Raw genomic sequence first — 27,414 nt, 5'->3', positions numbered from 1 at the left:
GGCATTACCAGCAACACCCACATCCCTGGAATGAATTAAAAAAACCTATGCAATCGGAAGTAGAGAGAGAGAGAGAGAGGGAGAGGGGGGGAGGGAGGGTGAGAGAGGGAATGAGAGAAGGAAGGAGGGAGGGGGAGAGAGGGTGGTAGGGAGAGAGAAGGTGGTGTAATGTATGCACCTGTGAGTATGCTCACAGGTTTGTGGAGCTGTTGCATTATGAGTGGCTTAGCCAGTCATGTGATGTTCACAAGTCTCAATAGAACACCAGTCAGTTGGGTCTAGGTCATCCTCGATGAGGTATGCAGTTGTGAGCTTAGTGGATGAACTGGTAATCTGTAGTGTGATTGTCAAATCTTTGTTAATAAACTAACTAGTTCTTAATAGCAGTGTGTTGCTATGAATTCTGAAGCAAAGAACCCATGAAGCAAATACATTACAGGTGGCAGAGAGGGTGGGAGGGAGAAAGAGAGAGAGAGTGGAGGGAATCAGCATTGATTCTATAGACGAAGAAGATGCTAACAGTCTGAACAAGTATTGTTGCAATAAAGATACTAATTTGACTGCAAATGTTTTGTGGGTCTCTGCTAGTCTAAACTAATCCTGCTATCCTCTCTGTCCCTATAGCGGTGTAAATTCCTCTTATTGAAATAAGAACATAAGAAATAGGAACAGGAGTAGGCCATACGGCCCCTCGAGCCTGCTCCGCCATTCAATAAGATCACGGCTGATCTGATCATGGACTCGGCTCCACTTCCCCGCTCGCTCCCCATAACCCCTTATCCCCTTATCGTTTAAGAAACTGTCTATTTCTGTCTTAAATGTATTCAATGTCTCAGCTTCGACAGCTCTCTGAGACAGTGGATTCCACAGATTTACAACCCTCTGAGAGAAGAAATTTCTCCTCATCTCTGTTTTAAATGGGCGGCCCCTTATTCTAAGATAATGCCCTCTAGTTCTAGACTCCCCATCAGTGGAAACATCCTCTCTGCATCCACCTTGTCAAGCTCCCTCATAATCTTATACGTTTCAATAAGATCACCTCTCATTCTTCTGAATTCCATTGAGTCGAGGCTCAACCTACTTAACCTTCCCTCGTAAGTCAAACATCCCCAGAATCAACCTAGTGAACCTTCTCTGAACTGCCTCCAAAGCAAATATATCCTTTCGTAAATATGGAAACCAAAACTGCATGCAGTATTCCAGGTATGGCCTCACCAATATCTTTACATAGCTGTAGCAAGACTTCCCTGCTTTTATCCTCCATCCCCTTTGCAATAAAGGTCAAGATACCATTGGCCTTCCTGATCATTTGCTGTACCTGCATACTATCCTTTTGCGTTTCATACACAAGTAACCCCAGGTCCTGCTCTCCTGCGGCAGTTTGCAATCTTTCTCCATTTAAATAATAACAGTTGGGTGAAGTGGTTAAGCTCCATCCTCATGAACTGCACAACCTGTTTTCCAGAGAATCCCAGCCACGGGCCGCTTTGTGAGATTTGCCACGTGTCTGCCTCTTCCACCAGCGAGACGTCAACCAGGACGGCGGGCTGTGCGTCGACGACCTGGTGGCCAGCCCTGCCGCAGCTGGGCGTCCACCGCACCGAGTCCGAGCTGAGGGTTTGTGCATCGAGGGAGCAGGGGCTCCAGCCCAGCGGAGTTCTAGGATCACCAGCCGCGCCCAGCTCGCACTCTGCACCGGCCGCTTCTGTCCCCGGCCGAAGAGACTCTGCACCGGCCGCTTCTGTCCCCGGCCGAAGAGACTCTGCACCGGCCGCTTCTGTTCCCGGCCGAGGGGACTCTGCACTGGCCCGGATCAAAGGGTCTCTGCTGATGTTTCCGCATCGTCTTCACATCAGGGGAGCGGCTCTGGCTCAATGCAGCGTGGCATCTTCCAGCCAGCTACCCAGCCCGGGATAAGCGCTCGGTCCATGGCCACCCGGCCCGTGAGGAGCACTGGATTCGGAGGGCGTCTGGCCGGCCGAGGGGACTCCGGGACAACCTGCCAAAGTGACTCGAGGACGTAGGGCCGGCCGAAGGGACTCCAAGGCCGGCGTTCAATCCGCCAAAGGGACTCCGAGGCATGGCAACGTCTCAAACTCCCAACCAACTTTTAATTCATTTTTAAAATTTTAGCCAACTTTTAAACTTATTAAACAATTTCGGAGAACTTTTAAAACTTACATTTTAAACTCTGAACCGAAATACTTTTAAACATCTATTATTAACTTACACCTTTGACTTTTAACAACTCTTAGAAACTTCTTAAAACATTTTAACATATCTTAGAAACTTTTGAAATAAATTGGGAACCTTTATCAACTTTTAATCTTTTAAAATAACTTTGGAAGTCACCTTCCTAATGCCTGTCCCCCAACCTAGCCTCAGGCCATCTACCATCAATAGCGCTACCCGGCGCCGAGCTTGCGGCCAAAACTTCGCCGTGGCAGTTAGGCTTATCAAGCTGTGCCTGGTCTCCAGTTGTCTTGGACTCCTTGCCACTAGACCAAGACCTTGTTCAGCTAAGCTCGTGCGGTTGCCAGTGTGCAGCAGCCACCCCACGTTAAAAGAACTCGTGCACAGGCATCTTCCACTCTGTCAGTATGGAGTTCGGGACCTGGAACGTCAGGACCCTCATGGACAATCCCAACAGCAACAGGCCGGAATGCTACACCGCCATAGTTGCCCAGGAACTCTGACGTTTTGACATTGACATCGCCGCCCTAAGCGAGACCCAGCGGGCAGGGGAAGGCCAGTTGAAGAAACATGGTGGAGGTTACACCTTCTTATGGAAAGGGAAACCAGAGGCAGAACGTCACCTTCATGGAGTCGGCTTTGCTGTCAAGAATGAGCTGGTCGACCGCCTCAAAGACTTCCCCTCTGTGGGGTCAACGAACGCCTCATGACTCTCGGTATCACCCTATCTCGGAACTAATGTGCCACAGTCATCAGTGCATACGCCCCCACACTCGATGCAACGGATGAGGCTAAAGAGGGTTTTTATTCCAACCTCGAGACATCCTTGTCCCGTGTCCCCACGGGCGACAAATTAATCCTCTTGGGTAATTTTAATGCCAGGGTTGGCAAAGACACAGCCCTCTTGGGAGGTGTGATTGGCAGAGAGGGGGTAGGGAAAGCCAATTCCAGCAGTACCCTACTCCTGACTAAATGTCGCGAACATTAACTCCTCATTACCAACAAGCTGTTCCGCCAGAGGGACAAATACAAGGCATCGTGGCAACATCCTCGTTCCAAACACTGGCACCTACTTGACTATGTCATCGTTCGAGCCAGGGATCGCAAGGATGTGCACAGCACCCGCGCTATGACAGGAGCTGACGTCTGCTGGACGGACCACCGTCTAATCCGATCCATCATCAACATTAACATTGCCCCAAAGCAGAGGGGACAGCAGAAGCAGTTCCGCAAAAAAGTTAATGCCGGGTCTCTTAGAGACCCAGCTAAGAGAGCCCTATACAGCCAGCGCCTCACAGTCAATCTGGCATGCCTTGATGACCCTAAGGTGCTGAATCCCCATAGTGCTTGGTCTGCCCTCCAAGCATCTATAACCAGTACCTGTGAAGTGACACTTGTTCACTCAACCAGAAAACATCAGGACTGGTTTGATGAAAATGATCAGGAGATCGAAGGTAATAGATCGCAAGCGCAAAGCATTTCTGAGCCTCAAGCAACAACCCAACTCGGGAGCTGCGAAACAACATTACAGACGGCTCAAGGCTCAGGTCCAACAAAAAACTTGGGACCTAAAGAAAAGGTGGTGGATGGAGAAAGCACAGGAGATACAACAACTGGCCGACAGCCACAATATGCGAGGATTCTTCATTGCAGTCAATGCCACCTACGGTCCAAACTCCCAAGGCCCCACCCCACTCCTGGCCAAGAACGGGGAAATACTCATCAAGGACACCGAGGCTGTAAGGGCCCGATGGAAGGAGCACTTTGAGGAGATCTTCAATCAAGACTCTGCCTTTGACTCGAGTGTTCTCAATTCCATCTTACAGCATGCTACCCGCCACCAACTCAGTGAAACTCCAACGTTGCACGAGATTGGCAAAGCTATAAAACAGCTTAAGAATAACAAGGCTATGGGTGCGGATGGAATCCCTGCTGAGGCGCTAAAATATGGCGGAGAGGCGCTGTTGGCGCGGATACATGACCTCATCTCATTTGGAGGGAGGAGAGCATGCCGGGAGATCTCAGAGATGCAGTGATTGTGACCATTTTTAAAAAGGGTGACAAGTCCGACTGCGGCAACTACAGGGGGACCTCCCTCAAATAATAATTTGCTCTTTGATTTTTTTCTGCCAAAATGCATGACCTCACACTTTCCAACATTATACTCCATCTGCCAAATTTTTGCCCACTCACTTAGCCTGTCTATGTTGTTTTGCAGATTTTGTGTGTCCTCCTCACACATTGCTTTTCCTCCCATCTTTGTATCATCAACAAACTTGGCTACGTTACACTTGGTCTCTTCTTCCAATTCGTTAATATAGATTGTAAATAGTTGGGGTCCTAGCACTGATCCCTGCGACATCCCATTAGTTACTGGTTGCCAACCAGAGAATGAACCATTTATCCCAACTCTCTGATTTCTGATAGTTAGCCAATCCTCTATCCATGCGAATATATTACCCCCAACCCCGTGAACTTTTATCTTGTGCCCTTTTATGTGGCACCTTGTCAAATGCCTTCTGGAAGCCCAAATACACCACATCTACTGGTTCCCCTTTATCCACCCTGTTTGTTACATCCTCGAAGAACTCCAGCCAATTTGTCAAACATGACTTCCCCTTCATAAATCCATGCTGACTCTGCCTGACCGAAATTTGCTTTTCCAAATGTCCTGCTACTGCTTCTTTAATAACACAGATGTTAGACTAACTGGTCTATAGTTTCCTGCTTTTTGTATGCCTCCTTTTTAAAGTAGGGGCATCACATTTGCAGTTTTCCAATCTGCTGGGACCTCTCCAGAATCCAGGGAATTTTGGTAAATTACAACCAATGCATCCACAATCCCTGCCGCTACTTCTTATAAGACCCTCGGATGCAAGCCATCAGGTCCAGGGGATTTATCTGCCTTTAGTCCCATTATCTTACTGAGTACCACCTCCTTAGTGATTATGATTGTGTTAAGTTCCTTCCCCCCTATAGCCCCTTGGTTATCTGTTGGAATATTGTTAGTGTCCTCTATCGTGAAAACAGATACAAAATACTTGTTTAGAGTTTCTGCCATCTCCATGTTCCCCTTATTAATTCCCCGGTCTCGTTCTCTAAGGGTCCAACATTTACTTAACCACTCTTTTCCTTACAAGTTTCACTGATTTCTGCTTCAGCTGCTCCCTGCATAAATAAATTTCTCCTAACCTCTCTCCTCAGCCTGTGACAATTTTAAATTGATGACTACTATTAACTATCTCCCCAAGAAGAAATAGACTTTTCCTATTCAACCTATTGAAGTCCTTCATAATTTTAGAAACCTCTATTGCATCACCTTTTGATCTTTTCTTAGCTTCAGTGAAACTAATCCTACTATCTCAAATTAATCCTCAAAACTAAAATTTCTCTATCCTGGTGATTCTATGCTTTGTATGGATTTAATGACCTTTCCATAATGTGATGTCCAAAACTGCACACAGTACTTTTAATGGTGGCATAACCTGGTACAGATCTATTATAGTCTCTTTTGTTCTTGTAGTCTCTGTTCTTAATTATAAAACCCAACATGTGTTTGGCTTTATCTATTTGCATTCCCACTTTCAAAGTCTGTACAGTAGTTGTAATTGTGTGAGTGGCTTGTGGTGCTCTGATCCTGAATTGTCCAGATTTTATGTTGGGGGTTGGGGGGGAAGGGAGGGGATGTTGTCAACTGTGAAACAATGTTTCTCTTACCTGAAGGCAATACCTTCAAGTAAGAGAAATACCTTCATATCTGTCCTCAGAAAGATCACTGGCAGTCTTGAGCAGCTGCTGGCCATCAGTGGCCTAAAGAGGGCGATCTCACAAGCAGGATGTTTGAACTTGGCTCACCATCCTGTCATATCATCCAGTATCCCACTTGAAAGCAATGTGCTCATCCCAAAAACTGTTTGTGGAACTCTTCGCTTGATATTCCATTATGATGGAATGTTTCTGATCCCTTCGCCATTCCCTTTGAACAGTGTGAAAGCTTTTCCTAGGATGAACCACTTTTCACCAGTGCAGCAGCGTCACTTCGCTGATGACTGTACAATGTTCAGTTCCGTTCGTAACTCCTCAGATAATGAAGCAGTCTATGCCCGCATGCAGCAAGACCTGGATGACATTCAGGCTTGCCTGATAAATGGCAAGTAACATTCACGCCACACAAGTGACAGGCTCCTTGACATTACCATCGCCGGATCCCCCACCATCACATCCTGGGGGTCACCGTTGACCAGAAACTTAACTGGATCAGCCACATAAATACTGTGGCTACAAGAGCAAGTTAGAGGCTGGGTATCCTGCGGCGAGTGCCTCATCTCCTGACTCCCCCAAAGCTTTTCCACTATCTCTACAAGGCACAAGTCAGGAGTGTGATAGAATTCTCTCCACATGCCTGGATGAGTACAGCTCCAGCAACACTCAAGAAGCTCAACACCATCCAGGATAAAGCAGCCTGTTTGATTGGCACCCCATCTACCACCTTAAACATTCACTCCCTCCAGCACTGGTGCACCGTGGCTGCAGTATGTACCATTTACAAGCAGCATTGTAGCAACTTGCCAAAGCTTTTTCGACAGCTCCTCTCAAACCCGCAGCCTCTACTACCTAGAAGGTCAAGGGCAGCAAGTGCACATAATTAATTGTTTTACATCGCCATCTGTACTTTTGTCCCTTCTATTTTAGATACTTCAGTCTATGTTTGGGCAATATCAAGGTCAGATAATGGAATGGCTGCTGGGTTAACAAATAAGCTTTATAATTTAGTGCATTCAGCAATTGTTTTAAACTAGTGTGTGACATCTTTCATGTGGAAGAAAGATTTGCATTTATATAGCGCTTTTCGTAACATCAGGACATTCCAAAGTGCTTTACAGCTAATGAAGTACTTTTGAAGTGTAGTCACTGCTGTAATGTAGGAACCGTAGCAGCCCATTTGTGCACAAGATCCCACAAACAGCAATAATGATTAGATGATCTGTTCTAGTGATGTTGGTTGAGGGATAAATATTGGCCAGGACACTGGGGAGAGCTCCCCTGCTCTTCTTCAAAATAATTGAATTTTTCATATAGATTTCAAATTGGTATGATAGGTCAGCATGCTTGATTTGGTAGCTCAACATGGAAGCGTACAGCTTTAGAAATGCATTCATGCTGTTTGTTGCTGCTGCTGATGCTGTTCTTCAAGAAGAAATAGCTGCACAGATCAGTACTTAAAATCTCTGTCCCAGTTTTGCAGTTACCCTATTGCTACCTTTCCTTTCCCTCTTGAGCTTTAAAAAAATGTTTTTTCTCCTTTCTGTGCATTACTTTTTCTCAGCTTGTTTCTCATTTTGCCTTTTATTAGTGTTCTCATTACCCCAGAGCTTGCAACAAACTGAGGCCTGACCTGAAGAATTTTGGAAGACCTCTGCACCTGATTTCGGGCTGCTCTGCCAACTCCATTTGTTTTTAACCTGAACATTTATTGTATTTATATTTCTATTTATATGCGATTAATGATACTCTTAGTGCAACCTAGACAATATATTCCCCTCAGCAACCGCTGCCATATTTAATTATATGGCCATGCAGATGCAGAGCATTTCTTCTGTTCTGACAACCACATTGCCTGGGAGATACGGTAAAATGGCATGCAAATACCGTACAATATATTGAGTTTGGAAATTTGGGACACAACTGAATTGATCTGACCGGACTGGTGTGTCATTGGAGACATAAGCCTGATGTGCCTTTTTAAATTATTTTTGCCTGTCAATGGTCAACTTTGATTGCACTCAAGTCTCAGGAGTCAGTGAGCAGACACATGATAAAATTTACTTTACACTTTTTTTGGAAGGGACAATAATCTGTAACCTCAGTACAAATGATATCAACCCTGCCATTCTTTCAACTATCCAGTCCCTGCTGTTTGAATTATTATTGCTCTGTATAGTCAATTTAACACCCAGCACATGAGGAAGCCAACCACTGCTGCAAAGTCACAAGCTCTCTCCCGTTGACTGTTCAGATCAGTGGGGAAGGTGATGGTCAGCCCTAACAAATAGGGCGTTGATCACCTGCTTAATGCAACGGTGAACTGCAGCCTGGCAGATGCAGCTAATGTCCCCTGTTGCAGAATGAAAGGAACCAGTGGCGTAAAAATTTCTCCTCCACAATCTTGGTCCATTCAGAAAAAAGTGAGAAAGACTCCCATAATAACTTAACTAAAGGGTTGTAAAGCAGTAAAAGTGTAGAATTCACAATCTGGAAGCTGGAAACACTCCTGGCAGCAAAAGATCCTCCGATTCAGAGAGTTGCAGCTGAGCCCCATTTTATACTGCTTCAGGAGCTCTCGGACACCAATTCCGCGAGGTTTTGCTGGCTGGTCTGCGAATGAAGGGAGCAGCCACGAGTTAAAGTTAAAATACAGTGGGAGCTGATGTGATGTGATGTCATCGGAGCGTGGCTTTGACCTTTTTGTTAGGCCTGAGGCAGGTGGCTGTTATGTAGCCACTAGCAGGTCAGTTAAAATGATGGGAAGGGGCGGAAACAGTATGTAACGATGTTCCCTTGAAGCTGCATGGCCATGCAACTCTTCGGACCTCCTGCGCAGCCGGCTTGCTAGCTTTTTAATGGGAAAAACCAAGCATGCGCGGTATTTTGAAACCAAAAATAAAATTAACAGAAAAATTTGTATGAAAGTGTGAGTGGCAGCCATAGACGTGCCTTTAACCCTATGCCCCCGCGCTGCCATTCTCACTAATGCGGGGGGAGGGGCTTTAGAATCAGGCCTAATATATAATATCATTATTTAGAGATTCCCCATAAAAATGCTGCACACATAGGCATGGCAGATAAAATGGTGTAGAAGTTTTAGCACCGCATATAAAAAAAAATTGAATGTGCTTCTTGTCTTTTATTTAGTGTGAGCAATGATGGTTCACAAGTGAAGCCAATTATCTCTCTTGGCTCCTCTCCTTTTACCTTAAATGTACAGTATATTTTATAGCATAACAATGCCTGCTCATGCAGCACCGATGTTATTAGCTTTGGTGACATTTCTGTTTGCTATACTATATTTTCCCTTGGCTACTATTTACATTGTTGTTATGCTATAATAAGACTTTAAAACTTTCAGGTTTGCATCATTATTCACTGATTTAAAATTTCATGGCGAATTTGTTGTGACTGAATAAATGTCTTTCAATAAGTTTTTGTTGAAGACATATTAGCTAATCCCTGCGGCCACCACATGTTAAAAAAAATCCATGCACAGGCATTTTCCACCCTTCAAGATGTAGTTCGGTACCTGGACTATTAAGTCCCTCATTGAAACACCTGTGAACTCATCCCTTTTTGGCGTGGAAACAAGTCATCCTCGTTTCGAGGGACTGCCTATGATGATGATGATGATTAGCTAATCAAGCATTTCGGAGAAGATTGATCTTACACAGCAACTGTGTCTCATTTCTCAGCCCATAAATATTTGCCATAACATTAAAGAGAGGGTATTTCTCATCTTGCCCTATGCAAGTTGTTCAGAATTATCAGAAAACTGGGCTGAGAAAAAAGCAAACTATGCATTGGAGTTTATTTCCAGAGGGATAGAATTGAAAAGCAGGGAATTCATGTTAAACTTGTATAGGACCCTTGGTTAGACCACATTTGGAGTGCTGCGAACAGTTCCAGTTGCCATTATTATAAAAAGGATATAGAAGCACTGGAGAAGGTGCAAAAAAGATTTACAAGGATGATACCAGAACTGAGAGGTTATAACTATCAGGAAAGACTCATCAGACTGGGGCTTTTTGCTCTCAAAAAGAGGAGGCTCAGAGGTGACCTGATAGAGGTCTTTAAAATGACGAAGGGTTTCGATAGGGTAGACATATAGAAGATGATTCTGCTTGTAGGGTATTTAAAAACTAGGGGCCATAAATAGGCTAGGCCAGCATTTATTGCCCATCCCTAATTACCCTTGAGTAGCTTGCTAGGCCATATCAAAGGGCAGTTAAGAGTCAACCACTTTGCTGTGGTTCTGTAGTCACATATAGGCCAGACTGGGTAAGGACGGCAGGTTTCCTTCCCTAAAGGACTGATGGGTTTTTATAACAATCTGGTAGTTTTGTGGTCATCATTACTGATACGAGCTTTTTATTCCAAATTTATTTAATTAACTGAATTTAAATTCCCTAGATGCTGTGGTGGGGTTTGAACTCATGCCTCTGGATTACTAGTCCTGTAACAGAACTATGCTACCGTACCCACTAGATGCATTTGAGGGGAAGCTAGATAAGCACATGAGCGAGAAAAAAATAGAAGGGTATGCTGATAGGGTTAGATGATGAGGGATGGGGTGGGGTGGGGGGGGTGGAGGCGGGCTCACGTGGAACAAAAATGCAGCATAGACCCGTTGGGCTGAATGGCCTGTTTCTGTGCTGTTGTCCCGATATAAATAGAATGCAGTGTATTCTTTTAATAGGAATGTAAATAATGAAGTTTGTGCCTTCTGTGCTATTGTCTTTACTGAACTAAATTTACATGGCATGAACTGTATGATTAAGTAGATATTTACAGAAAATAGAAAACAATGTTTAGTGCTTGCCTTTTGAAACCGAATAAATAAATTATCCATTGAAGACAATAGCTATGTTACCTATTATTTTTGCACGTAATTCATCATGAAAATGAGGGAAAGCTTTTTTATAATGGTGAAATAGTCATCTGTCAATATGCTTTTAAGAATATATTAGGAATATACAAAATTTTAGTCCATACCTGGACAGTATATTTTGTGTTCAAGGCTTGTGAATTTTTAAGCAAATCTGATCTCAACATTTTTTTACAGAAAGCTGGAACATGGGGCTGACACTGCCTAAGTTCCAAAGAATTGGATGGAAGAAAATTTGATCCAGAAGTTCTTAGATTTTTAGGTAAGTGACTATTTTGATGGATTTTTATTTAGAGAATGTAACAAAAATTGATAATGGTTTCTTCATATTTGTGATGGAGAACTATTATCTAAAAATATAGTTAGCATGAATGGACATGAAATAATTATTTCCAGGTATGAATTGTTAGCTTACCCTTCTGTTCTAAAAATGAAGAGTACAGTAGTTTCTGCTGGATGACAGCCAGTACTTTTAATGTTGTCTGAAATGACAACTGAAATTAATGTGACAGTTTTGCAGCAACAATATGGTATTTGTGTAGAGTAACACTTATCAAAAACTGACATTTAAAATGAGTTATGTCATAACAATTTTCAGCTTTCACATGTCTATTGAATTTGCCCTCATTTATACTAACCACTTAGGGAAAACTAAAGGTTCATGTTTCAAAAATTAGATTTAAATGAGGTCTGAAAATCTATGGTTAATACAATTTTTATTTTATTAAGCAGTTGTGAACATTGATGATGGTGGTAAATTTTATATACACCCTGCCCCCTCACTTCAATGACAATGTGAGCATTTACATTTGGGCTAGGGGGAATGCAAGAAAAATAGATTTTTTATTAGGTGTTTCTATGTTGAACATAACTCTTAACATTTTTCATTGGGTACCTTCATTAATGAATAGTTAACATTTCCCTTGCTATAATTACAATAATAATGAGTTAATTTTGTTTCACTGGAATGCTTTTAATTTTCTCTTTAGTTTGAATTTACTAATATTCAAAGAAAACATTTTGGAATACGTATAAAAATAGGTATCCGTTTGTAATTAAAAATAGGCAGGTGGTCTGCTTTTGTGTCTATAGGCGGGGACGCTTTGGCCACGATTTTACAAACCTCGGCGGGTCCGTGGCGGACGATGTCAGTGGTGAGTCCCGAACCCGCTGCTGTCTCCATCCCAGTCTCTGAAATTAATTTCTCTTGATTGGGCTTGTTAAGCTTGCCTAGCGCTTTTCCTGGCCAATTAGAGGAAGCGGGTCTCGTGAAGTCATTTCATGACTCGTCATCAGCTGTTTTCCTTAAAAGGACCATGGCCAACATTATTTTGACAGTTGTGCTGTCAGTGTCTTTGCAGCATTGAGGTGCTGCAACACTGACGGGCACTGCACAGAGGCATTGAGGTCATAGAGCACAGGAGTGATGGGTGAACAGGACTTGGTGCGAGAAGTGATATGGGCAGTAGTAGGATACCGGCTTAAATGTGTACAGGTGCAGAAACAAAGGATCTCCCACCCTCTCTCCCCTGATTTTTTTTTTTTGTTGGTGTAACTGTGTGGGCTGGGATGGAAAATGGGTTGGGAACAAACCACCTTGTCCCCCTGCCCATTTTTGCAAGCATCTAATTTTCTGTAGACATCTGGCAGCATGCTTGCACGCAGATGTGAATAAAGGAAATATATTTTCCAATGTATCTTCCATCATTTGCACTGTAGCAAAGCTGGGCACCAGGTATGTCTGTTGGTCCCTGGCATCCATCATTATTATGGTTTTGCATTTTTAGTGGAAGTACGCCTAGCCAAACGATCACAGCTGGATCCAGCAAATGAGAAGGAGCCCACTTACAGTATATTAATTTCTTTGTGGCCAGATAATCAGCCAGGACGGGAGACACATCTTTAGGTGGATGCGAAGTCCTGCTGCCCTGGAGATGCATGCCAAATCATCAGAAGTAGGCCACTGAGTATATGGGAGAGAGGAGTTTCTTTTTAATCATTGAAATGCAATTAATTGTTATCTGTTTATGATTTCTAATACAAAGTCAAGATTCTACTACATTGTTTAATTAAAGCTGAGCTTCTCCTGTATGTTGCTACATTTTATTAAGTTATGCATTTTAATATCACAGTCCATTAATGTGTGTATACAAATTTCTTAAAAATGGTGTTAATTGATATATTCTATAAGAAGACCTTTTTTAGGGAAAAGATTACTTGTGCCAAATTAGAAAACTGCAATTTAAAAACATTAACAGTATCAGTCCATGAAAGTGCATTTATCCATTTGATTGACTGTTTTCTCCCTCACTTCTCTGTGTTCTTTTGAGGTCTTTGGACACTTGTATCTGCTTCTGACATTTGGCTGATTCTTGCCAAAGATATTAAGGAATGTACTTGCTTAATCCTTTCGGGATTCCAGTAGTAGTTTTGATCTAAATGAAAAGTATAACATTACAATTTTCAGATTATTTCAAGAATATTCTAAATTAAAGAATACTTTATGATCTTTTGCAAATGTGTTATGCACATTAAAATGTCCAGAAATTAATTTTTGGAGATTTGTGAAAAAGATATCTATATTTGGAAGATTAAAGATATTAGAAGGATATTAATCTCATAACTAGTGGGTTTGTCAGTGTTGAGAATGAATACAAGTTTGAAAGATTAAGAATGTGTACAGCAATGTCTTAAACCATTGAAAACAAGAGAAACAAAGCAGAACCTGTGACTATATTTGTACAATATCTACCTTTGTATCTAATAGTTGTCCTTGTCAGAAGATAATTAAAAGGTGAAGTATATGTCCTTTCAAGATGTAGAAAATTGTATGTTTGCATGTGGTGTGTGTATTATCAAAGTTTATCGAGAGCATGGGTGAACCTTTTAGTGCATGGTGCTGTGGGCAGAGTGTGACAGAATTTATTAAGTGATTTGTAACCTTTAATAATAAAATAAACCATTATTAAAGATACTTCTATACACTCAGACATTTAATTTCAACAATTTATTTTAATATTTTTAAACTTTGTTTATTTGAAATCTTCCGTGCAGCATTTGTATGCTGCCACAGAAAACATTACCATCAATTATAGAAAAATTACATTAGTTCTAATATTTAGTCAATTTTAACCCCTTAAATTCTGTAATACTCAGCTGACTACAGTTCCATTAAATTCCACTGGACCAAGATCTAGCTCTGTCAAGCCCATATGGTGGCTGGTGTGTAACGGCCACCACACATTAAAAGAAATCCACACACAGGCATCTTCCACCCTTCAGGATGTAGTTCAGGACCTGAAATATTAGGTCCTTCATTGAAACACCTGTGAATTCATTCTTTTTTGGCATGGAAGCAAGTCATCCTCGTTTCGAAGGACTGCCTATGATGATGGCAAGGATGTGCCAGCTTTCATGTGGAGGCAGGTGTGTGACAGAAAAACCCTGAGCAGTGAAATCATTGTTTGAGAATCCTGAAGTTTTGCTCTATGATAATTTCTGGTTGTACACAAGTTTTGAATCTGTATTTTGTGTAATTGTCATGAACCACATTTTTAGGACACTAGCCAAATCTGAATGACAAACCTTTCAGTCAGTCATTGCATTCAAATGTTGCAGCTAGAGGTGACGGCCTAAGGATGAAGAAGATATATTGTGACCTAAGTGTTGAGTATTCACATGTATGACTCTTCATTACATGCTCCTGATCATCATCATCATCATCATAGGCAGTCCCTCAAAACGAGAATGACTTGCTTCCACGCCGAAAAGGGATGAGTTCACAGATATTTCAATGAAGGACCTAATATTCCAGATCCTGAAGAACATCTTGAAGGGTGGAAGATGCCTGTGCGTGGATTTTTTAACATGTAGTGGCCGTTGCACCCCAGCCACCACACGGGCTTGACAGGGCTAGGTCTTGGTCCAGTGGCAAGGATTAACCAAAATGACTGGAGACCAGCTCTGCTGCACGGACCCATATCGCAGTGTGGGCTGGGCCCTCACCTCTTCTGAGCCCTGAACTCACGCCTCTCCTGGGCCCCAGTCACTTCCTTTTGCAATCTCTCACTGCTCCTTTGCCCCCTTTGTTGTGCCTGCCCGCACTGCAATCAGCAACCTGGCTTCACAGCCATCGCCCTCCTGCAGCAGCATGCCGCCACACGCTGCTCCCTCCAATGGCCCTGGCCTGCTGATGGTCTTGCAGGCTGGGGCCACGCCGATTTCCGGGTTGCGTGAATAACCCCTGCATATACACATTAAACGGTAGGCCACTTAGGAGTGTAGATGAACAAAGGGACCTTGGAGTGCTTGTCCACAGATCCCTGAAAGCTCTGCTGCACGGACCTAGTGTGCACACATATCGCAGTGTGGGCTGCCCCATGCTGCCCCTGGACCCTTGCTTCTCCTGGGCCCCGAATTCTCGCTTCTCCTGGGCCCCGATCACATCCCTCTACGAACTCTTGCCGCTCCTTCACCCCGACCTCGCCACTCCTGCTGTACCTGCCCGCACTGCAATCAGCCGTCACACTACTCCCTGCAGTGGCATGCTGTCGCACGCTGCTCCCTCTAATGGCCCTGGCCTGCTGATGGTCTCGCAGGCTGGGACCGCGCCGATTTCCGGGCCGGGCCACCGCACGCTGCTCCCTCTTTAATAAGGGGGTTGTGACTATAGAGAGTTACTCGGACCTCGCCGCACCGCCCCTCGCCGGTGCCCAACCTCGTCCCTCGCCGCTGACTGACCTCGTACCTCACCACACCGCCCCTTACCGCCGCCCGACCTCAGGCCTCGCCTCGCCAACCCACCCGAACACCTCCTCCGCAACGGGGGCCGCCCGAAGAACACTATGGCGGCCGGGCCCCGAGCGAACAACACCACGGCGGCGGGGCCCCGCCCAGCGACCCGAATAGCTCATCGATGAGCATGCGCCCCCCTCCCGACCACTTGCCTGTTGATTAAATAGAATTTGCAGTTTATAGTTTTGAATGAATTATGGATGCCCATGTGAGTGCAATTGAGCACATCCAAGAGTTTGCATCCCTACAAATATCCACTACTCCTTTGACACCAGTTTATTCGTCATGTCAGCTCCATCTGTTCCACTGACATAAGTCATTCTTTCAGTTACTATGCTCTGTTCTCTGTTCTCTGGAACTCCCTCTCAACATCCCTCTGTCTCATCATCTCCCTTCCTGGTTTCACAAGCCTCTTTAACATCTTTCTCTTTGACCTGTTTCGCCACTCTAATTCTGTATTGTTCCCTTATTTGTTGCTTTGGCTCGGTGTTCATCTTTTGTAAAATGATCAAAGCTGTTCTCTGTGAGGAGCAATATAATAATGTACGGTGTTCTTAGGCCATTAATGAAGTAGAATTATCAGTATTTCCTTGTTTGTTGCTTGATATCTTTTGAAACTGGATGAGCCTTTGGACCTTCTGGGACAGTGTATCCACCTCTTGCATAGGTGGATGTTGTTCCCTGTCCAGTTCTCCAGATGATTTGAATGATCCAATACTGAAACATTGCAAAGTTACTGTTATCTTGTATGTCACAATCCGAGTCATAGAGGACACCCTCTAGCCACATACAGCCATTTGACAAACATCAGTTATTTCTTCCCTGGAGAGCTTCCAAAATCCTTAGACACTGTTGTCTGCTCACTTACATCAAATTATATTCTGCCACTGAGAATGCTATTCTTGTGTGCCGAATATTCCCTTCATTGCATTCCTGCAAGTAAATGACAATGGCAACTATGAAAGGAGCAAATGCAATTTGCCATTTTGTGCTAGATTTGAAAAATTATTTATCTCTGTAAACAACACCCATGTCTTGGATTTACAGGTAAAATATATCCAAGTGTCTTGAGTGTTAAGAATTTGTAACATGGCTATATTTAATTGAAACTGACCCTATATCGACTTGTGAATTCAACATCATAAATATGTGCTGGTAATAGATATGGATACAACTAGGTTTTGATCAGCGTGCACACTAGGCATTTCAGACTCCTTTAAAACTTGGGATTACTACTGTGCAAATGCAGGCAGTTACCCCGTAGTGCATCATACAGCCTGTGCAAATGTGGTGGTGCTCCAAGTAAAACATGGGGTGTCTGTTTAGGATGAGCATAACCTAGTCACACATTGAACTAGAATTGGCTGCTCATTCATAATCAATCAGCAAAAATCTAGCTCATTATTTAATACTGCCTCACATGAACTGATCAGGTAGGCGCAACAGTGATGGTGAAGGTACTTTGCCATGTTTTTTGAAGATATTTTAACAATAGAGGATAATCTGTATGTAAAGATGAAAAGAAAATGGTCTGAGAATTACTGGTGCTATGTGAGGTCATTACTCCTTGATGCTCCAACCCAAACGTAGTGGCTGTGCATAAACATTGTGGAATTGCATGTAAATTGATATTTACATTTGCAAAATGAACTGCTTATGTTTGCATTGTGCTCACAGCTAGGAGCAATTTTGTATTCTGACACAGATTATTATTTGTGTCTGCTAATGATTTTGCCTGTAGGCTTTTAGTATGTCTTCTAAGATTATATATATTTTGAACACAATCATTTCAAGGCATTTCATCTTGTTTTTGTAAGAGTTGGCCATCAGATTATTTTATATTTTAATTTCCCCAGAGTTATTTGACAAATATTTATTACTGTACTTTGTGAATTAGCCTTTTTGTTTCAATGTGCATTCTAAGCTTGTTACCGATAATAGAAATGTTTAATGTTTCAAGTTTAGCTGTGAGACAGGTGATTTCTGTCGTACTTGTCATGTAAAATCAACTTTGAGTGTAATATCTTTTCCTTCCACTGTCAACATCCCTGAATAGCTTCTGGGGTTTTGTATTGTACATCTATATTTATTGTACAAGCATTGTATATTCTTGAGAGAGTTCTGCTTCTATCCACTGCTGCTCTAGGAGAGTATGTTCAGTCATTCACAGCTGCCCTGTCTAACTCTGACTCTCCAGCACAGTAGGGCTAATATAGATTGACGTAGTTGCCAGAGGACTGATTGAAACTTGTGTCTCAAAGTTACTAATGCTCACTGAACCATTTTATTGAAGATAAAGTAAATAAAATAGGTTTTCTTATGAGAATTCTCTGAAATACAAGGAAATTATTTGGCAGTCTGAAACCAGTGGGGAGGGAAACCACTGAAGCAAGCCAGAACACCATCTACATGCACTAGGTACTGCACTCATTACAGCAGAGATACCCAGTTTTCATTTGCGAACCATTTAAATTTACTTTGAAAGCAACGTGGTACTTGCGTGTTCATTTATGCACAAACATACGTCCACAGGGGATAATTTTAACTTTGGGCAATGGTGTAAAGCTGGCAATGTCGCATTAGCGGTCCATTATACAACATGCCGGATTTTTCTTTCCATTGAAGTCAATGGAAGGGAAAATCAAGTGGGTTGGGTAATAGGCAGGCAATGCTTGTCATATTCAGAGAATCATACCCATCAGTCAATGTCCCAGACCACTCCATCACCGTCCCATGGTATGTCCTGTCTCACCAGCAAGACAGGCTCACCAAAGGTTGTGGCACAGTGGTATATAATTGGAGGGAGTTGTCCTGGACTTCCTTAACATTGACTCTGGACTCCATGAAGTCGCGTGCTATCAGGTCAAAAATGAGCAAGGAAACCTTCCTGCTCATTACCACCTACCGCCCTCTATCAGCTGATGAATTAGTACTCCATGTTGAACACCACTTTGGAAGAACACTGAGGGTAGCAAGGGCACAGAGGGGGACATCAATGTCCATTACCAAGAGTGGCTGGGTAGCATCACTACTGACCAAGCTGGCTGAGTCCTGAAGGACATAGTTCCCAGAATAGGCTTGCAGCACGTGATGAGCGAACCAACACAAGGGAAAAATCTACTTGACTTTGTCTTCACCAATCTACCTGTCTTAAATGCAATTGTCCAAGTCATTATTGCTAAGAAAGACCACTGCACAGTCCTTGTAGAGAAAAAGTCCCATCTTCACACTTGAAGACACCCTACATTGTGTTGTGTGGCACTACCACCGTGCTAAATGGGATAGATTCAGAACAGATCTAGCAGCTCAAAACTGAGGAACTGTGGGACATCAACAGCAGCAGAATTGTACTCCACCACAATATGTAACCTCGCAGCCCAGCATATCCTTCACTCTACCATTACCATCAAGCCAGGGGACCTCTTCAAAGAGGGGTGTAGAAGAATGCGCCAGGGGCAGTACTGGGTGCACCTGAATATTAGGCGCCAACCTCGTGAAGCTACAACACAGGACTACACGCATGCTAAACAGCGGAAGTAGCATAGATAGAGCTAAACAATCCCATAACCAATGGATCAGATCAAAGTTTTGCAGTCCTGCCACATCCAGTTGTAAATGGTGATGGACAATTAAACAACTAATGGGAGGAGGTGGTTCCAGGAACATTTCCATCCTCAACCATAACGGAGCCCAGCACATGAGTGCAAAAGACAAGGTTGAAGCATTTGCAACCATCTACCGCCAGAAGTGCCTATTGGATTATCCACCTCAGCCTCCTTTTGAGCTTCTGAGGTCCTCACCAGCACAGATAGCAGACCTGGACAACATTCATGCTTAGGCTGATAGGTGGCAAGTAACATTTGCATTACACAAGCAATGGCCATCTCCAACAAGAGAAAGTCTAATCACCTTCCCTTAACATGCAGTGACATTACCTTTGTTGAATCCCCTGCCATTAATGTCCTGGGGGTCACCATTGTTCAGAAACCTAACTGGACCAGCCACATAAATACTGTGGCTACAAGAACAGGTCAGAGGCTGAGTATTCCGCAGCAAGTGACTCCCTCCTGACTCCCTCAAATCTCTCTATCACCTACAAGGCACAAGTCAGGAGTGTGATGGAATACTCTCCACTTGCCTGGATGAGTGCAGCTCCAATAACACTCAAAAGCTCAGCACCATCTGGAACAAAGCAACCCGCTAGATCGGCACGTCATCCACCACCATAAATCATCTTTTCCTCCACCACCGCCACACCACGGCTGCAGTGAGTACCATCTACAAGATGTACTGCAGCAACTCCCCAAAGCTTCTTCAACAGAACCTCCCACATCCGTGATCTCTACCACCTAGAAGGACAAGGGCAGCAGGCGCATGGGAGCACCACCACCTTGAAGTTCCCCTCCAAGTCGTTCGTTCATCTTGACTTGGACATGTATTGCCATTCCTTCATTATCGCTGGGTCAAAAACTTAGAATACCCTATCTTACAGCACTGTAGGAGTGCCTTCACCGCACTGACTGCAGCAGTTCAAGAAGACAGCACACCATTACCTTCTTGAGGGCAATTCGGGATGGACAATAAATGCTGGCCTTGCCAGTGATGCCCACATCCTGTGAATGAATAAATTAAAAGAAGATTCAAAAATCAGTTTTAGATTCATTATAATTTGTAGCAAATTTTCTGCATAGAGACAGATAAAAGCACAGGATCCAACCAATGCAGAGCAGCAACTAACAAAGTGAATAGAATTTTGAATTTCATAGCCAAAAGAGTAGAATACAAGTCATGAAATGTTGCAATCGAATTGTACAGTGCTCCAGTCAGATGATTCCATTTGTGGTCAGCAGGACATAAGGAAGATATTCAATCACTGGAGGCTGGTTAGAGAAAAGCCATGAAACTGATTTCGAATTGCAGTCTGAATTACTTGAAAACACTAGAGTGATTTGGGCTTTTTAGCCTAGAAAAGAGATATCTGAGAGGTGATCTTATAAAGGTATATAACCATAGTAACTGGTATGGAAAAAGTTAATCCGCCTGCCTCTAAAATATACAGTAGCTGTAGGACAATGTGATACAGGTTCAAACTAGTAAAGGTTTAGGACTGATATCAGGAGGTGGTGCTTTGCAGAGAGAGTGATCAATACTTGAAATGGACTTCTCAGCAGAGTGGTGGAGGTGAAAATCCTGGAATCAAGTCAGAAACAATTAGATGCAGTGGGGGAGTGCAAGGTTCTGGATGGATGAATTAAGATGGGTCTCATCCATAAGTATCTTGTGTTAATGCATGGCTGATATGTGAAGCACTGTTGTACTTATCATGTTTCCATTTCATCATTTCAGTGGAGCTGAGAGGTTCACAGGTTCCTATAGAGAGGTACAAAGAATGGATGACCTGCTGGAAAAAGAAACTAATAGCTAAAGAATAGCTATTTAGTGCCAGAAAGTCAGAAGAACCGGTCTCAGAACCTGAGATCAAGAACGGTCTGAAAAGGGAGAAAATGTTAAAAGAAACGAAGATGAAAAGAAACCCCAACTTTAACTCAAAGTTCTCCAATGGAAAATGAGTATTACTTTACGACCATGTACAGCTTAATGAACCACACACAGACTGTTTTATTTGAAGTTAGTTCCCTTTATATTAATAGGACAGTAAAGGAAACATTTATGATAACTAGAAGAATGTATGGAAAATGAAGGAGGGAAAATTTAGCATCCATCCAAAGCAAGCATAAAGTCTGCCTGCACAAACTGTGGGTGATAAACAGGGTGGCCTGCTACAGCTCAGCAGTTGTGCGAGGGCAGGAAATTGGTCGGTTCCCATTCAGAGGGCTAGCAGCGGATCAGAGTTATTTTGTAGGCCGAGGAGGCAGCTGTTAAATTTAAATCGGGCTCCCATTTGCACTATGTAAGCCTGATTTAAATATTATAATGAAGTGTCCCGCCTCTACAAGACAGGACACAGATACACCACGCATTCTGCCAGTGTTCTCCTATTTTCATTTTTAACCCCGCAACCCTCTCCCATCCGTTGTGGGGGATCAGTATCGGCCGCATAGTTTGAAGGAGGCTTTTAAGAGCAGGGAAAGAGGTGCAGAGCTGGAAGGTCCAGAGAAACAGGACCAAGATGTCTAAATCATTGGTGGAGCAAAAGAAAAGGGAGAGGCACAGGAGGCCAGGACTAGAGGGGATTTGCAGAGGTCCAGGGAGGGGGATGGTGAGGGTCGGGGTGCGGGGGCTGTGGGTGCCAAAGCCCTGAAGGGATTAGTAGATGAGGACATGGATCTTAAATGTTTTGAAGGACAGGGACCCAGCGGAGGTGGTCATACTGGGGGATGATGGGTAAACAGGAGTTAATTGACGTGAATCAGGATGCAGATGAATGAGTCTGAATAAGTTGGAGTTTCTGGAGAGTGGCGGTTGGGAGCCATCAAGAAGGGCATTGAAGAGATTTAGAGGTGATGAAAGTGTGGATAAGAGTTTTGGTGATGGCAAGGGTTAAGTAAGGATGGAGTTTGATGCAAAGTTGTAGTAGTAGCTGATCTAACTGATGAATAGGCTTATGAGGTTTGAAGTTAAGCTTTGATTTGAATTGGACATACAAGTTGCGCACAATCTTGCTCAGCCTCAGTGAGAAGCTAAGGAAAACAAGGAAGTGGATTTTTGGCAGGGGCTAGAAATTATGGCTTCAGTCTTCCCAATATTCAATTAGATAAAATTGTGGTTCATTCACGACTTTATGTTAGATAGGTAATCTGACAGTAATGGAACTCTAGCTGTGATAATACAGGAGGAGAAGCTATTTCTGGGGATGTGCTAGCTGTTTTGGGACAGATAGGATTGGAACTAGGGAAAGGTTGCCCCATAGAGCTGGAGGAGATGTAGTGGAGGACAATTATATGGTTGAATATATAAAATGATGCAGAGAGACAGACATACTGTGGCTAAGAACATATTTCCTGGATCAAATTAACCCTTTAAAGTTGGATTATGTTGTAAGACCTGAGCTCTTTGGTTGCCTCTCCTTGAACTCGATTGTGGGATCAGCTGCATCTCTAATCCCACTAGGCTTACACTACCCAGGTTTCCCTGGGCAATCAGATGCCAAGTGACATTTGACATATGACTTGCTGCAGCTACAAATGCCATCTCTGTGCTTGGAGTCCCACCTGTAAACATGGTGGCCCCTGATTCTTCAAGCTGATTAAGCCTTGCCTTCGGTGACTGATGCAATTGACTAAGCTAAGCTAACAAAGCCTGTGTTTCCCTTTCCAGCTCTGGTTTTTACCCTGCTAAATAGCTTAGCCATAACGCCTTCTGTATAATTATTCTCTATTTAAAAACTCATAACATTGTTGTTGAAACCCTTACTACTTTCATTCCTGTCTAAGTAGGATTTTCCAACCAAACTGTGACCAATGGTACATTTATAGTCCCTGCAGACCTCTAAATGTGAGCAATTCAACCCTTCATATGCTGGTCACTCCATATTAGATGTGGTTGCAGTAAAGCAAGGCTACACCTTGTGTCACGCAACCTCTTTATTTGTTTGACTCCATGCCCATAGTCACCACACAACCAGTCATCTGTTACTTTACAGCTGCAATTGATTCCCCAAACTATGCCACGGACCTTGTTAAGTAGGAGCAGGTGTTTACTTTGTGTTCAACTCTGTAGCATTTAAAACACCTATTTAGCTGCAGTGATAAAGCCTCATAACGCATGTACTGATTAATTGGTTCAGTGATTATATTTACCAGATGGACAGCATCTAACTTTCTCACCTGCGCTGTCATGTATGTAACCTCTATGCAACACCACTGCAATACTGTATATACTTAAGCAATGCACACCTTGACCTTGTGCGAGACACTCCTTACCTGGTCATCCAGGTATATAAAGGGAGGTCCCATGCAGGGTCATCACTTCTTGGTCCTATGAATAAAGGTTCAGGTCATAGAGTGACCTTGTCCATAGAATGTGCCTCGTGTGGGTTTTGTGCCATTGAGTAAGGACTTTACATTGGCGACGAGAAACTGGAATCAATGACCCACGAGAATGGCCACCGGTAGCACAGAGGAACGGTACTGTGTTGGTGAGGACTGGGACGATTTCATTGCGAGGCTCCAGCAAAGCTTTGTCACGAAAGAATGGCTGGGAGATGCAGCGGCCGACAAGCGAAGGACACATCTGCTGACCAGCTGCGGATTTAAGACTTGCGCGCTCATGAAGGACCTACTAGCACCCGAAAAGCCGATGGACAAAACCTTTGAAGAGCTCAGCAAACTAATCGGTGAGCACCTCAAACCGGCGAGCAGCAGACATATGGCCCGACACAGATTCTATACCCACGAACGTCGTGAAGGACAGAGCATACCGGACTTCGTTGCGGACCTCCGGCGGTTGGCCAGCCTCTAAGTTCACAGACGCCTGCAGGGGGGAGATGTTAAGGGATTTCTTTATTGAGGGCATCGGTCATGCGGGGATTTTCCAAAAGTTAATCGAGACCAAGGACTTGACTTTGGAAGCGGAGACGTTGATGGCTCAGACTTTCATGGCGGGGGAGGAGGAAACCAAAATAATATATACGCGCAATTCTGCCTCCAACGCGACGGGGGATCAGGGAGTCAATATCATAAACACGACTCAGAGCCTCGCAGCCAGGCAAGGGCAGTTCGACACACCACAGGCAGCAATAGACCCCAGAACAGGTTTTCAACAGAAACAATGGCAGGCTGAACGGACATTTACGCCATCACAGTGGACAATGCGGTCCGGGATGGGGCCATTGACACCCACTAACAGTGTACTCAAGGGCAGTCAAAGAGACAATCAGCGAGGAATGCCGGGTCATAGCTCCTTTATTCACAACAATGGGAATCTCAGCTCATGCTGGAGGTGTGGGGGCAAACACTCTGCCAGGACTTGCAGGTTTCAACAATTTGTCTGCAGAAATTGCAACCTCAGTGGCCATTTAGCTCGATTGTGCAGGAAGCCTGTAACCAGGTTAATTTACAAGATGGATGGACCAGAAGAGGGGTCTGTGATGCAGGATGACTCTTGGGGCAAATCAATGGACACGGAAGTTCAGCGGGTTCATGTGGCAAACATTCACAGCTCATATACCAAAACATCATCAATGATGATGAAGGTTTTATTAAACGGCATCCCTGTACGCATGGAGCTGGACATGGGGGCCAGCCAGTCATTCATGAGCGTTCAACAATTCGAAAAGCTATGGCCACTCAGAGCCAGTAGACCCAAACTAGAACGCATTGAGACACTACTACGGACGCATACCAAAGAAATCATTCCAGTACCAGGCAGTGCAATGTTGGCAGTCACACACAATGGATCAGTGAACCGGCTGCCACTCTGGATTGTCCCAGGCAATGGTCCCGCACTGTTAGGAAGGAGCTGGTTAGCTGCGATGAACTGGAAATGGGGGGATGTGCACACAATGTCATCTGTGGAGCGAAGTTCGTGCTCACAAGTCCTACAACAATTTGAGTCACTATTCCAAACTGGCGTCGGGACGTTCAAAGGTACCAAAGTGGTGATACGCATCACCCCGGATGCCAGACCAGTGCACCACAAAGTCAGAGCGGTGCCGTATGTGATGCGGGAGAAAATTGAGAGCGAATTGGACTGTTTGCTGAGAGAGGGCATCATCTTGCCCGTTGAATTCAGCAACTGGGCGAGCCCCATCGTTCCCATCCGAAAAGCGGATGGTTCTGTCAAGATCTGTGACGACTGCAAGGCCACTATCAATCTGGTATCCCTACAAGATCAATACTCGCTCCCGAGAGCGGAGGATATTTTCGCCACGCTGGCAGACGGCAAGCTGTTTACCAAGTTGAATCTCACTTCAGCCTAAATGACCCAAGAACTGGCCGACGAATCTAAACTACCGACCACCATCACTACGCATAAGGGACTGTTCGTTTACAACAAGTGCCCGTTTGACATTCGATCAGCGGCCGCGATTTTTCAAAGAAACATGGAAAGCCTGCTTAAATCCATTCCTGGAACAATCGTATTTCAAGACGACATCCTCATCATGGAGTTGTGACACTGAGGAACATCTCCACAACCTGGAGGAGGTGCTACACCGACTGGATCGGGTAGGCCTGCGACTCAAGAAGTCTAAATGCGGTCTTTGCAACCCATGGCTTGCCGGACATCCTTGTTAGCGACAATGGCCCATGTTCCACGAGCTACGAATTCCGGGAGTTCATGTCGGGTAATGGCATCAACCATGTCAGGACAGCACCGTTCAAGCCGGCCTCCAATGGCCAGGTGGAACGTGCGGTCCAAATCATTAAACAAGGCATGCTCAGAATTCAAGGACCCTCCCTTTAATGCCGCCTATCGTACCTCCTGCTGGCCTATAGGTCCCAACCGCACTCGCTCACGGGGGTCCTGCCCACTGAGCTACTTATGAAACGAACACTCAAAACTCGGTTGTCCCTCATTCACCCAGTCCTGACCGACATAGTTGAGGGCAAGCGCCAGTCCTAAAATGAGTACCATGACCGAAATTCAAGGGGGAGATGTATAGAAATAAATGACGCCGTATTTGTCCTCAATCACGCCGTGGGGCCCAAATGGCTTGAGGGTACTGTAATAGACAAAGAGGGGAATAGGGTCATCATGGTTAAACTTAACAATGGACAGATATGCCGTAAGCATCTGGACCAAGTTTAAAAAAAAAGGTTCAGCATAGACACTGAGGAACCCGAGGAAGAGCATGAGATGGTGCTCACACCACCGCCAGTGAACGAGCAACAAGAACATTCAGCAGCATGCACAGTCCCAGCGGTCAGGCCGGAATCACCACAGGTGACAGACACTCACGCCAAGGCTCAACAACCAGAGCCCCAACTGCGGCGCTCCACGAGGGAGCGTAGACCACCTGAAAGACTTAACCTATGATCCTTATAAGACTTTGGGGGGGAGGTGATGTCATGTATGCATCCTCTATGTAACACCACTGCAATACTGTATATACTTAAACAATGCACACCTTGACCACAGGGGGTGAACTTGTGGGAGACGCTCCTTACCTGGTCATCCAGGTATATAAAGGGAGGTTCCACGCAGGGTCATCACTTCTTGGTCCTGTGAATAAAGGTTCAGGTCATAGAGTGACCTTGTCCATAGAATGTGCCTCGGGTGGGTTTTGTGCCATTGAGTAAGGACTTTACATGTGCAATGATTTTCCAGCTCTTGTAAAGCCCACAAAATGATTGCATCATTCACCGAAATATTTGGGGATCTTGCACTGCTTGTCAAATACAAAAAAACATATACTGGAATCATCTGGAAATGGTTTCAGAAACATCACTTGATGTAGTCCATTATAATCTGTTACATTCTCCCCAACCAAATAAAATTTCCAAATATCCTCTAGCTCTATGACTAATTCTTTGTAAGTACCAAAGGGAGTTTTCTGCAGCTTCTTAAATTTTTGCCTCTATGCTTCAGGCATAATGTCATAAGCAATAAGAATAACACATTCTACAGTTTTGTAGTTTGCACCATCCATTGGATCCACACAAGAAAATGCAGTGAACACTTTACAATGAGGCGACACTATTAGCCTCTTGGCCCTTTGCCCCACTTATAGTGGTTTGCTAATAATTCAAAAGCCCTTAAGAATCTATCTATATTGTATCCTTCTTTTAAAATTTGTTATTAGATTGGATTTAGTAAAACTATTCCATACAGATTTGCAGACTAGGTCAGCAATATCCTTGTTTAGCAGG

At 44.0% G+C, this 27,414-nt stretch overlaps 1 protein-coding gene across 12 annotated transcripts in view; it reads left to right on the top strand.

The window, feature by feature from the left end:
* The window catches only part of foxp2 (forkhead box P2), a 906,820-nt gene that overhangs the window by 162,611 nt on the left and 716,795 nt on the right, over window positions 1-27,414 (top strand). For all 12 annotated transcript variants that reach the window (XM_070900364.1, XM_070900362.1, XM_070900365.1 and 9 more), the window contains one exon: window positions 11,027-11,111. The gene's annotated coding sequence lies outside the window, so the exon portion shown is untranslated. The remainder of the gene's footprint in view (window positions 1-11,026; window positions 11,112-27,414) is intronic.

Source organism: Pristiophorus japonicus, chromosome 15 (assembly GCF_044704955.1).
Source record: "Pristiophorus japonicus isolate sPriJap1 chromosome 15, sPriJap1.hap1, whole genome shotgun sequence".
Taxonomy (NCBI): Eukaryota; Metazoa; Chordata; class Chondrichthyes; family Pristiophoridae; genus Pristiophorus; species Pristiophorus japonicus.
This window is presented reverse-complemented; position numbering and strand designations above follow the sequence as displayed.